A 14,036-nucleotide genomic window follows, 5' to 3' on the forward strand; every position below is an offset into this window, starting at 1 on the left:
TTCATCTGTTGGTATTGTGAATGACAATGCCTTTTATTATTGCAGGTTTTTTTCAACACAGAAATAAAAAGCTTTGTCATTTACAATGTCAATTGCTCAAAATATCGCAATTGTGAGACCTATTGCATTGCAAATGCTTGTTAATACATGTAAGTCACCGCTAGAAGAGGCCCTAAAAAAAGGCCATTAGACAGGGTGCATTGTAATTAAAAATGTGGACATGTATTTTCAGGTTTTACATGTCCTGTTAGTAATCAACTCACAAAATCATTTTTCACTACTGTGAAGCTTATCTTTCTCATTGGATAACATTGAGTTACAATATTACATTTAGTATATGATATCTTTTGTTAGGTAGAAATGTTATGTTTGGTATCTAGAGAACTGTAATTTAAAATACTCCTTTATGGTAGTCGAATTTTAAGTCGCAGTTCTGAATCTGCCACTTTTTGAATGTTGGCATTTTCCTGTCCGAACCATTTGGTGCTTGCAGCCAGCTTCTCGGGTCACATGACTAAGTGAAGTTAGTAGTTGGTCTTGGTGTACTCTTCCCAGACAGTCACACAAAAGGGGGACTCGTTGTTGCAGGATAGGCCCTCCTGAAAGGATGGGGGAGATGGCGCTGTGCACAGCCCCACTTACACTTCAAAGGTGCTGCCTCCACCCGAACACAAAGATCTTTACTCTAGCCTTTTGTGACCCCAGACATCTTGGGACCAGGGCCTGAAGGAAGGAAATTCCAACATGATCTGTAGGGGGAAAAACTCTAGATGTTTCTTCCACTTCAAAGCTGGCAATAGGTATAAATTAGGACCCTCAGTCCCACTCTTCATTTCACTTCTGACCTGTAGAGGATTCTCAGAGGACTGCTCTGCAGCCAGTGGCCTGCTGTGTGCTTCAGAAGACTGCCCTGCCGCACCAAGAGGGCTACCCAGCTGCCTGGAGCCTCCTTCTCTGTACTGGGGTGAATGTTTGACATTGTTCAGCATTCTGTCCATCAATTGTGTTTTTTTGCATTTGTCACCCTGAGTGGGATGGGTATGCCCAGATGTGGGTCCTGTGCTCTCCTTGCCATCGGGCTAAAGCTAGCATGGCTGATGAGGGGTGATGCCCCAAAAACGGTCACAGGATGCTTGTTTTGCGGTCCAGGAAGGACCTGGCCTGGCAGATCGTGCTGGACTGTCCCATGCTGATTTGCATATGGCTGGATCCAAACTTCACTGAAGTGGCCAGCAAAATAAAAATTGATTAAACCCAGATCTGTGATTGGGGGTGAATGTTTGACAATGTATAACATTCCATCCATCATCTTTTTGTGTCGTATTTTTACCCTAAGTGGGAAGGGTGTGCCTAGACATGGGTCCCATGCTCACTACACCACCGGTGTCAAGCTTGCGTGGCTCTTGAGAGGTGAAGCCCCGAAACTGGTCCCGATATGCTTGTTTTACGGTCCAGGGAGGACCTGGCCTGGTAGTTTGGGCTGGACTGTTCCCATGGAGATCAGGGACAGGGCTGATGTATATATGGCTGGGTTTAAACTGGAATGGCGTGGTGAGCAAAATAATAATGGATTAAACCCAGATCTGTGACTGGGGGTGAATTTTTTAGACTGTTCAACATTCCGTCCATCATCTTTTTGTGTTGTATTTTCACCCCAAGTGGGAAGGGTATGCCCTGACGTGGGTCCCGTGCTCACTACACCACCAGTTTCAAGCTAGCCTGAATGATGAGTGGCATTGCCCCGAAACTGGTCCCAGGATCTTTGTTTTCCGGTCCAGGGACGACCTGGCTTGGTAGTTTGGCTGGACTGTTCCCATGGGGAACGAGGTCAAAACTGGTTTGCATATGGCTGGGTCCAAACTGGAATGGCGTGGTGAGCAAAATAACAATGGATTAAACCCAGAGCTGTGACTGGAAGTGAATGTTTCACAATGTTCAACATTCCGTCCATCATCTTTTTGTTTTGCATATATCCCCTAGGTGAGAAGGGTATGCCCAGACGCGAGTCCTGTGCTCTCTATGCCACTGGTTTCAACCTAGCCTTGCTGATGAGGGGTGAAGCCCTGAAACTGGTCCCAGGATGCTTGTATTCCGGTCGAGGGAGGACCTGGCCTGCAAGTTTGAGCTGGACTGCTCCCATGGGGCACAGGGTCAAGGCTGATTTTCACATTGCTGGATCCAAACTGGAATTGTGGGGTGAGCAAAATAACGATTGATTAATCCCAGTTCTGTGACTGTGGGGGAATGTTTGACAATGTTCAACATTCCGTCCATCATTTTTTTGTGTTGTATTTCCACCTTATGTGGGAAGGGTATGCCCAGACGTGGGCCCGGTGATCGCTATACCAACAATTTCAAGCTAGCCTGGCTGATGAGGGGTGATGCCAGGAAACTGGACCCAGGATGCTTTTTTTCTGGTCCAGGGAGGACCTAGTATGGCAGTTCGGGCTGGACTGTTCCCGTTGATAACTGGGTCAAGGCTCATTTGCATGTGACTGGGTCCAAACTGGAATGGGTGGTAAGCAAAATAACTATGAATTAAACCCAGATCTATGACTAGGAATGAATGTTTGACAATGTTCAACATTCCGCCCATCATTTTTTTGTTACATCTTTCTAAAAGTGGCATTTTCAGACCTGCAAAGTAAAAAACAGCCTAACTAAAAAATGTGTATTTAAATTGTGAGTCCAGTGACACCAAATTTACTTTCCCTATCTCTTACCAATTGGAGGTTACACTTGTGTCGCAAGGCAGCTCCAATGCTAATCTATGGGAGAGATAGACCTTGCTGTGTTTTTCACTACCAGGACATGCACAACTCCAAGATACATATCTTACTTTTTAAATATGCTGCACCCTGCCCATGGAGCTACCTAGTGGCCGACCTTAGTGGTGACTTATATGTGATAAAAGGGAAGGTTTGGGACTGACAAGTAGGTGAACTTGCCAGGTCGAAATGGCAATTTAAAAACTGCACACACAGGCACTGCAGTGGCAGGCCTGAGACATGTTTGAAGGGCTACCCATGTGGGTGCATAATGCAGTGCTGTTGGCCCACTAGTAGCATTTGATTTACAGGTCCTTGGCACATTTGGTGCATTTTACTAGGGACGTATTAGTAAATAATCATGGAGAAACCAAATGCCATCACATTTTACATACAGAGCACACGCACTTAAGCACTGATCAACAGTGAAAAATTGCCAGTCCTAAAGCCAGCAAAAACAAAGTCAAAAACAGGGGAGGAAGAAGGCAAAAGGTTTGGGGTAACCTCGCAAAAAGGACCATATCCAACAGGTATCCTCTTTCGATTAAGATTGCCTATGTTCCTTGTCTCCTTGGCGTTGCTGCTTGTGGGCTTTCTTTTGGGCAGAATGCATTGATTAAAAATGCGAACCACTTCCCTGGTCCATGAGGTTGATACATTCTAGATCTTGGGGCTGGTCTGTACCCCAGGTGGGTGACATTCCCAGGACCTCATGAGCTTTCTGTCAAGTTTGCACCATGGCCCCCTTATATTTGAATGTAAATTGTAATCGGAAGGGGTACCCCCAGTGATATGACATTTTTTTCAGCTTGCAAGCACTGAATTACTTCACAAAATTCTTTTCACCTTGCAAGCGTTTGGGCCGAGACGTCTTGATAGAGTGAAAGTGTGTCTCAATGGAACACACAGGTTCATGCTGGTGAGCCGCCTGCAAGATGTTATCTTTTATGTGGAAGTAGTGGTGAGAACATCCAGAGGGATGTTCTTTTGCTGCTGATATGTTAAGTAAACTCTGTGGGTATGGTCCAAAGGGTTGGAGTATTTATAATGTGCAAAGGTTACATTTAAGTAATACGTATGATAAATGCAATATTTGTAGTAGGTAATCATACTCAAATATTATAGGCCCGCATATACACGAAAGTGCTGATTTAAGTTACCCTTACTGCCAATGCCTGGTTAACTGAAAATCAATGCATTAACACTGAAAGGTCTGTTTTTCACATTAAATAGTTGTGTGCGCGCAATGTTTTTCTGTGTTGTTTCAGATCTTGTGTTTTCCAGTAGCCTTCTGTTAGCTAGTAAATAGACACCTGTTTTGTATTAGGCAACTGATAGTGAGTTTTCACTGGGAGGGTGATTCATGAGAAGAACTGTCTGGACCACAAAATATCAAAGATGTAACCTTTCAAGGTCTAACGTCGGAAACTCGTTTGTGCCTGTATGGGAAAATGGGGAGTTTGCCTATTCTCAGGAGTTTCCTTAAATTCTATTTTAGGATAAAGAAGATGGAAGAATATAATGTTGCAAAATAGAAGTTGTGTGCTTAAATAAGTGTTTGTTCCTAGAGGAGAGTGAGATTCATTTTCCAACACTCTGGTTGGAGACTCATCTCTGAGCTTCTTAGACTTCTCTACATGAGAGGCTATTTAGCCTATTTCCCTTATATCTACTGATTTATGACTGTGAATATTTTCCAGTCTGAGATGCAAAGGCGTTATGCTTGCGCATTGATTTTCTCATCAGAACTCTTCATTGGGTTTCTGAACTGACATCTTTTTCTCTCATTATTCCAACTTAAGTTAGAATAGGGACTTTTGCATTATGGAACACGATTGCTGTATGATTACTATATTAACTGTGATTATAATGAACATTTTATTCTATTTTATATTCAAATATCAATTGATGGATTATATTAACTTTTAATGCTGAAATCTAAAGATCAATACTTAAGGAATAAAAAGATAAAAGAGTACATGAATTGAATTGAAACCCTTTATCTCACAATAATTCTTTTATTGACTGTACTAAAAGGCTTTAATAATTTATTGATATGTAGATGTTTGCTCTTTATTCCTCCTTATCAACAAACAAATGTCCATACAACCAGTGTCGGGTTAATTGATGATTACTTTTGAAGACTGAGATATAGAAAACCCTCCCCCTCATGTGGAAGTAGTGTCCCCTGATAAGAAGAACATCTAGAGGGAGATTCTTTTCCTGCTGGAATATTGAGTAGACTCTGTGGATACAGTCCAAAAGGAGTCTCGTCGGTCTGTTGGAGAATGTGCCTTGACGTGGGTCTCTAGGTCCACTGGATTGATTGTGTCTATGACACCGCTAATACTTATATTGTTCCTCCTGGAGCGCTTTTTAAAGTAATCAGGTATATCTTGCTTCAAAGCGTAATCACGTTCTAGCTTTTTGAGGCATGCTTTGCAATTCACATTGTCCTGGCATGATCAGCCACTGTTGTTTCCACTCGTTCTAGACGTGAATCCATTTGTCACAGTGAATGATCAAGATTGTTTAAGGCCCTATTAAAGTCATGTCTGAGGGATGCAATGTTTTGACGAAGTTCAGTGAGCAGCATCTGGATGTCCTCTTTGGTGCTGGGCCCTGGGAATCTTGGTAAATGCATGTGTTTGAGGCTGTGGGGTGGGAGTTCACCCCTTGGGAATGTGGGGCATCAGACCTCTGCAGCATATCTTTATGGAGGAGGAGCGTGGATTTTTTGCCTTGCTTGCCACCATTGCCGTATAAATAGGTGGTCTAACTATTCCTGGGATGGAGTGCACGTTGCTGGATAGCCTGATTATCGTGACTATTTGCACCGCTCCCAACTGGCCCTAGCGTGGGTCCAGCAGTAGCTTATACCAGACGGCTGCTGACTCAATTTGCCATGTAGTATAGTTTCTCTCTTTTATTTGCTCAACTTGTCAGTCATTATGGGTTATGGCCCGGTTGCACCCCGTTTTAGGCTTCTCTATCGTCTTTATTGGTGGTCTGAGAGAGGAAGAATGAGTTGGCCACTGCCTGTCTTTCTGTGGTCTCTAATATCTGGAGGAACTCCTGCTCTTGCCCCTTTCCTCGCGGCCTGTAATATCAGGGGGATGGGAGGGTGGCTCAATTGATTAAGCAGGGAAGGCTGTCTATTTTATTTCCCATGGCTGAGCACCGCCTATCTCTGTAACAGTAGCCACAGGCATGTGGTCATGGAGGCTCCTCTAAACTCTCCTGGGATGCCTTCGATGGGATTATGGCCGCACTTGGGTCCTACCACCTCTCCATTCACTCCAGAGCCTAGGCCCTGAACAGCTGCTGACCTCATGCACCCAGCACTTTGAGTCTGGGCTTAGATCCATGAAGGGATCTTATGCTGCTCTCCTGCCTCACAGGGTGTACTTCTCTCCTTATGGTTTGCTTTGTCTGCTGCTGCATGGGTGTGTCCCGCTGGCCCGATGCAGCCCCGCAACTCCCTGTCACAGGCTGGTTAGGGAAGGTAGTTCAGCGGTATAGCATTGCCATGAAGGCTAGGCTCCCCCTCAGCTCCTCGTCCCTACAGGATCCATGGAGGCAGTATATTTTGTGAGTCCTGCTGGCTGTTATGCCTCCCCAGCAACTCCCCTAAAACTACTTAATTCTTAAGAAATTAGGCCAACCAAAGTTTTAGAAGTGGAAGTTCTTGAAAAGCATTATTTTAAGGTGAATTGTAGGATCGTACTAGGCTTTAGGAAAAAGAAACACTGGCAAAGCCAACAGGTCTGGCTGCCAACCTTTTGGTGGCTGCCTGCCTTTTGGCTTGTCAGTGCTTGTTTTGATTTGCTATGGTTTTTGTAGAACTATATTTTTTAGGAGCTGCCTCTCAATGCACAATTTGCCATAACAGTCCCTGGTACCTGTGGTAACTGCCAAATGTGGATGCATTCCTTTGAAAAGAGGAGGATGCTATTTCTCATCGTGAAGTTAGCTAACTGCTGAAGTGGGCTGACCGTTTGCCACAGGCTGCTTGCTGTATTTTGTAATAGGTGGTATTAAAATGTGAATGACGTACCATAAGAGACCAATGAACGAAAAGGGCTTGCCCAAAGCCTCTATAAGATATGCTTGTTACTCAACATTCCTTAAATTATGCCATCACACCACTTTGTGTAGTTATGTGCACAGTTATAAGCCATTGGGCATAAAAAAGTAGTGTGTTTGTGCTAATGGAATGGAACAAGAGAACATGAGCAGCTGTTGCTTGCTGTGCTTCTGTTTGTGCGCTATTTTTGGTCGACACAAGGATGCATGCCATGCTAAAATACAGCGTAAAATGATAGGTTAGCATTTCGCGTGATTGAACCTAATTTTGCATAATTACACATAATTTCGCACAATTGCATAAAAACAAATGACACGAATTTCGAACGACCCTGAATTGCAATAACACATTTTTTTCTCTATGGTCAAATTGCATACAAGACTGGACCGGTCATATAGGATACTGGGAAACCACACACATTTCTCGTAGATATGTAATATAATTTGGTCCCTCTTCTCCATATCCTTCTGAAGGGGGTCGATCTGCTCACTGCACTCACTTGGTACATAAGATGTTTATTCAAAACACATATTTCAGGGCTATCTTTAGCTCCTAGGTCACTACTTCCCGCATAAGCAAATAATCTCATATAAATGCAGAGAACATTTATTTGCTATCAATATAAAACAATTGTTCTTAATTCGCCAACAATATTTGTCATGGCTTTAAAAAACTGCATATTTCATAAAAGTCACAGCAAGCTGGTGTGCCAGACCTTTAACCTGGCTCTTTAAGAGTGGACATGACAACATTTATTTGTGAAGCGGTTCAGGATTCTAGATATAAAAGTCATGTTTGATGAGTTCAAGCCACACTCTAGGCTTGTTCAGTAATCCAGGCAGACAGTTTGAAAGACAAGGTCATCATGTCTGAAACTGAGGGCGCCTTTTCACATCGTTCCAAAGGTGTTTAACGCTTATTTTCTTGATGCCATATTTTGATCGTACAACATATTTGTCAGTTCTGAATACTTTTTTATATCCAAACATTTCTTATGCTCCTCAGTCTAATCTGGCAATGTTGCATTATAGGTGTTGCTGTTTGTTGAATAAACTTTCTTTTCAGCATTGTCTTATTTATTTAAATGAATAGCTTATTTTCGGTCATTTGAAATAATATTAATGTGTAAAATCTGCAAACATGAAGTTATAATTTAATAATCATATTATTTACAAACGCAAAAAATGCTCTCTAAACGAGCATATTACATTAATCACATTTGTTTCTCGATTGCAGTCTGGATTATTGAGTACAGAAATATAGGGTGCATATAGGTAAGTAGAGATCTACTTGTCTTAATTCCTCATCTACATAGCAAGACAATGGGCCAGGTTCACAAATGTGTCATGCAGCGCAGCACCCAAAAATACTGCGCTACGTTGCATGACCTGGAGAGAGCAGGAGTGTGCCATTTCTGCAGAGATATGGCACTCTCCTCCCCTCTCCCTAACGCCGGCGCTGGTTTGTATTGCCGAGCGCATGCACACACTTTTGAGCCCAAGTGCAAGGGTGTGTGCATCAATCTATCATAGGTTTTGTACTGGAAGGGTACCCTTCATGTACAAAATACAATACCTAAACAACTTTAACCCCTTCGCCGCTGGGCTAATTCCCCCATGACGCAGGGGAGGGGTGTCATGCGCGTCGCCGCAGTGCTTGTGACGAGCCTGGCTCGTAATGCTGCATGGTGGTGCTGTGCTCATGATGAGCTGAGCTTGTCACGACTCTGCCCACTTAATGGAACGCCCCGCACACGAGGGGAATTATCCCGCGCGGGCGTTCCGCGGTGGTTATGACGAGCTCAGCTCATCATGAGCACAGTGCCACTGTGCCTCATGACAAGCTAAGCTCGTCATGAGCACCGAAAGTGTTAAAAACATGCCCTACTTTGTACATGTGCTATACTGTGCGGCATACATACATAGTCGGAAAATCAAGGAAAAATGAAAACATTGCTCAGTTTAACACCTGCTTTCTAGCACCGTTAATTTTAGCCACAAAACCCTATCTACTAATGTTAGTAGAAAGCGTTTTGCTTCAAAAAGCATGGATGGTTGCATGGGAACGCTCATGTACCACCGATGTAACGCTTCCTTGATGCAAAGTAATGCAAGGCAGCACTTCACGCTGGTTTGCGTTACTTTTCCATACAAACCAACACAAATACCAATTTGCGTTGATTTGTTAAGCCCCCTAAAGGTTTTGCAGCAGATATGCATTACAAAAGTTATGCAAAGCCGACGCAAGACTTTGTGAATCTTGGCCAATATGTGCATCATCAAGGTATCTGTGTATGGAGTGAAGTATATTAAACCTATGCATACCTATATATACTAAACATATTTTGGATACAATATTCTTGTAAATCAAAATTCCCTGCTCTATATTTCATAGCTCTAACTCATAGATCAGTATTCATTATCTTGTTGTACTCTTCCATTGGAATTTCTTAATCACATTTGATATGCACAATAAATCTATATCTCTGACATCGATTAAGTAAGAAATTATGTGGCGGGGTTTCTATCTCACAACAAGTTGAAAGTCAGGTCCGAAGCAAACTGTTCAGTGGGAACAGTCTGACTGACCTGAGCAATACAAACATGTCAAAGAGCATAGGGGAATATTCACAAAGGAATTTTCAGCCATAAACATAGGTTTTCAACCAAAAATACCTCACTTATGTCGTCCAAGATTTCACAAAGAGTTACCTGCCAATTGGAAATGCATTCACTGTTACCCATTTCTCTGCCACATGTGTTTGTGGGAAGTGAAGGTGTGTGAAGTGAGAGTGTCCAGGTGGGCTTTACCTTGGAAGTATGGAAATGACCACAAAAAATGACATTCGTGGATATTCCCTACCCTTCTCCTTCCCACCCTCACGATGGTAAGAGAGGTATGTCCCTTCCAGGAAGGAGAAGAGATTACACTCAGATGAGGCTGAGATGTAGGGGAAGAACCTTTTACTCAGAGAAAAGCACTCATGCTAAAATCCCTCTGCATGGTTCTAGACAACCCTTTATGTTTTCACTCAGTGAGTTAAAAAATCACTACTTAGAATTTTCACATTAAGTGACTTCAGGCTCCACGAATTGGGTCTAATGTCAGAGTGATGCCCCAAAGGGCACCCCTGTTTTACAGAGAGTCTATTGTTCTCTGTAAGTAGGCTATAAGAGCTGGGCAGTGGTGGCAGCAGCATGAATACTTGGGAGACAGGCTATATTTCATCTATATCTTTAGTTGAATGATTACTGGCTATCCTAAGAAAATGGTATTCGTTACTCCCTAACTGGGATCTTTTGCCTTCTTCATATCAGTGAAATTTTTAGAGGGTACATGCTCATGTGTCTTTAGACTTATTGTTGAGACTAATGGGTGAATGGTGGACTCTATGTGTGTGGATATTGAACTGATTGCCGTCCACTTTGTGGTGGGCTTCCCCAAGTGCATGAAAGACATTGAAGCCTGCAAGCTAGCATTTCCTCGTCCCCCTCCTGAAAACCAGCGGTTTCTGTGGGTGGGATTGACCACCATTCCCTTTAAAGCAGAAAGTGTTCCTCTGTCAGAGCAGTACGAGCCCCACCACCCCCCTTTCCTGTCAGTGATCAGCATACATTAATGATCTTGTCTCCTGTCTGAGTTCATTACCGATTCTCTATGGTTTGGCTCAAAGCCACCCAGGAGAAGCGTCAGTGAAGCATGACCCCAGCATGAGCTGTTCATTTCCATCCAGGATTTGAGAGGCCCCTCAATATTAACATGATTCAATAAATATGATTAGCCAAGTCTAACCATAAGTATTGTGGTCCTTGAACAGTAGAGTATTTAATATTTCCCCTGTACCCAAGGAGGAGTTACACACAAGTGTAGCTGAGACAGGACCATCTTCCCTTCAGATTTCGCATAAATGTGGGTCAAGCCTGAAGACATCGCTATTGTAGTTAACCGTGCAAGGAGAAAGATCTGTATTCTTTAGCAATAAGCTGGACTGCAATATCATGTCTGGCGTTAGCCAAGAACTTTCAAGTTTACTACAACTATATCTATAATATGGTTACATAAATCATTTTTCATCTAGCTCTCTTCAACCATTGGTTTGTAGTTGGGTCATTCACATTTTGCATTCACCCATTACAGCATTCAGCGTTGGGAAATGAGTCAGCCTTTTCAGCCACTGGGTAACTTCACTTTGAGTGACTACATTTTGCTCCTTTACAAGTACATTGACACACAAGTTAGTTCCCTTCAGTGCCAATATTTTTGTTTTTACTTTATTATTACTTTAGTGTTACCTTTGTTTTTAGATCCTGATATGAGAGCAGAACTCTTTCAACCAGATGTGAACACAGGCCAAATCACAGGTTTCTCAGTTCATCTCGCCTGCTAATGCTGTTGTAAGTTCCTTTTGGAGTGATCTTTGTTTATCTGACTGGTGCAACTTCATGGCATACCAGATTGTGTCCATTTGAAAATGTTCTTCAGAAAGATATCATCTTTTTACTATACGTGCAATGAAGTACATTTATAACTGCACTCTTGTATGTCACGTTGGTATGGATTTTTTGACTACTTGTAAACCAATTTTGTTTGCATGTCCTGGTCGTATGGCCTTACAGTTTGTATTCAGCACTCTTGTATGTCTTTCCTATACAGGCATTTAACTGTTATATTGCTAATTGAAGCTGTGCCATTTATTCCAATTCCCTGTCTGTCTATGTGTATAGACACTAGTCTATCTTTTTACCAGTAGATCTATCTGTCTTTTAACTATCTGTCTAGCTATCTACCTGTACCTCTGTCTGTATATCTAGATACCTGTCTTTCTACCTGTTTATCTGCCTGTCTGTCTATCTAGATACCTATATATCTACATGTATACTCTATCCATCTATCTATCTATTTATCTATCTATCAATCTATCCATCCATCCATCCCATACATGCCAACATTTTAAAACTGAAAAGTGAGAGATTTTGAAAAGCTCTCTGAATGTATTTTCTCCATTTACATATAATGAAGAAGAGCCAATTTTAGTCAGTAAACAGTTAACATTAAACCTGAATTGGTCTATTGGCCAGTATGCTATACAGCCCTTGTATTTATGCCCTCTTTATCGTAATAAAGATTTACAAAAACATTACAAAAAACCACTAGGAAAGTCAAGAGGCTGGTAGCCAACATCAGACCTAATGGCTTTTTCTTTAAACTTTATTTTTCATTTTTCAGAAACAAACATGTATCTATATAACATTTGAGGATACAGTTAGCGAAGGGTCTCTGTCCCAAGCCTTCATGTTTTGCCAAGTTCATATCTGTCTCGAGCACATTCATGTAGCTTTAGCCATCACAGAAGGATTGCATGCAAATCATCAGCTGTGTGGGAGGTATACCCAGACATTTCAGGGTGGTGTAATGAGTTGTTTCCCCCCCACCTCTCTGAGTGCTATTTTTAAGACTACACATCTAATTCTGGCTGTTCATCATCTGTGTTATCTATCGTTAGTAGGTAGGATCTTAGCGGCTGCCATATGTCTCAAGGTCTGGACGTGGGCAGTTGTAGCTTTGCGTATATCTCACTAGTTGGGTCACAGTGGATCAGGTTTTTGATCCATGTTTGTTTGTCAGGCATTTTTTGCTGCCCCAGTGTATAGCTATCTCCCTTTTCGCTAGTAAGAGCGCAGTGGCTACATATCTATGTGCGGAGGGGACCTCTTGGACATATCCCAGTAACGCCAATAGTGGGGAAGGGTCAATGTGAAGTTGCACCATATGTGATATGGCTGTGAATATGTCTTGCCAGTATGCAGCCACTGTGTGGCATGTCCAGGTCATGTAGGCAAAGTCTGTGGGGGTCTATCTGATTATGCTTGGCTAGTGTAACATATGCTCGCCACATGAATTTAAAATGAACTACTTGTGCCGGTGTTTGGGGGAGACCTGTTTCATTGTACGCACCAGCTGTACCACCTCTAGTCAGTGTGCCTTAGGCCCCGTTTCCATTCAGCGCATATTTTAGTGTTGTGGGCAAGGATTAGCTTTGAGCTAGCGTGATACAGTCTGGATATGAGATGGTCCCCGTTTGTGTCGGTTATAAGCATTGTAAGTGGTGAGAACACTTCTGGTTCTAGTGGATAGGTTGGAATCTGGGCCTTTACCACATCTTGTAGTCATCGCAAGACAAAGTGATGTATTAGGGGGAGGGGTATTCTGGAAACGTGTGTCTACGGTACGTTAAAAGATGTGCCTCTTGGAGAATGTGTCTCCCAATGTGCGTAAGGATTAACTTGTGAGAGTACGTTGGACTAGGGTTTCCTGGGTAATGGGTAACCAGTGAGTGCCTTTTAGAGGGATTGCCGGAATGTACAGCATTCGTCCGCCCACCCTGCACAGTAATCTCGTCCATGCCCAGCTGGTGTTAGATATAGGTTGTATGTCTTGCGGGTTGCATGGCAGACCCAATGGTAGCATTCCAGCCAGCTTTACTGGGGAAGACAGGTCTGCCTCAGGTTTGGCATATGGCAAACGTGCGTCTGAATGATACCAGTGCCTTGCGAAATTGCACTGCGCCACCAAATAAAATATGTGCAGATTAGGGACTCCAAATTCGCCTCGTTCATATGGGAGAGTCAGCATGCCCCAGCCTATGAACCGTTGTTTACCCCCCCATGCCTGGCTCATGAGTAGGGAATTGAGTGTGTTAAAGAACGCATTCGTTAAAGGTATAAGGATGTTCTACTGAATGGCTTTTTTAGGTCTAATGTTAGCCATACATTTTTGATTTTACTAAAATTATGTGTATAACATAATTATTTAAAGGGAGTTCAGCCAAACATCATCCATTAGCCTTTGGCTTTGTTGTGGATCAGCCCACTTTAGGCATTGGCTCAATTTACTGTGAGTTATTGATAAGGAGCACATCCACACACAAACTGTTTTTCTTTAATACTAGGGACCATTAAGGTAATGTGTGCCTTTTTGAGGCCAAAATCATATTTTAGCCTTTAGGCAATGTTTTTTTAGATTGTCGAGGTACTACTAAATCCTTTAACAAAAAAGTTGTACAAAAACCATGACAGAACAAAACAAGCATTACCAAGGCCAAAAGGCTGGTGGCTTACAACAGACCTATTGGCTTTGCCAATGCTTGCTAAGAGGAGTGAGCAACTGTTAGTGAAGCGCAA

Source organism: Lissotriton helveticus, chromosome 8, assembly GCF_964261635.1.
Source record: "Lissotriton helveticus chromosome 8, aLisHel1.1, whole genome shotgun sequence".
Lineage (NCBI taxonomy): Eukaryota > Metazoa > Chordata > Amphibia > Caudata > Salamandridae > Lissotriton > Lissotriton helveticus.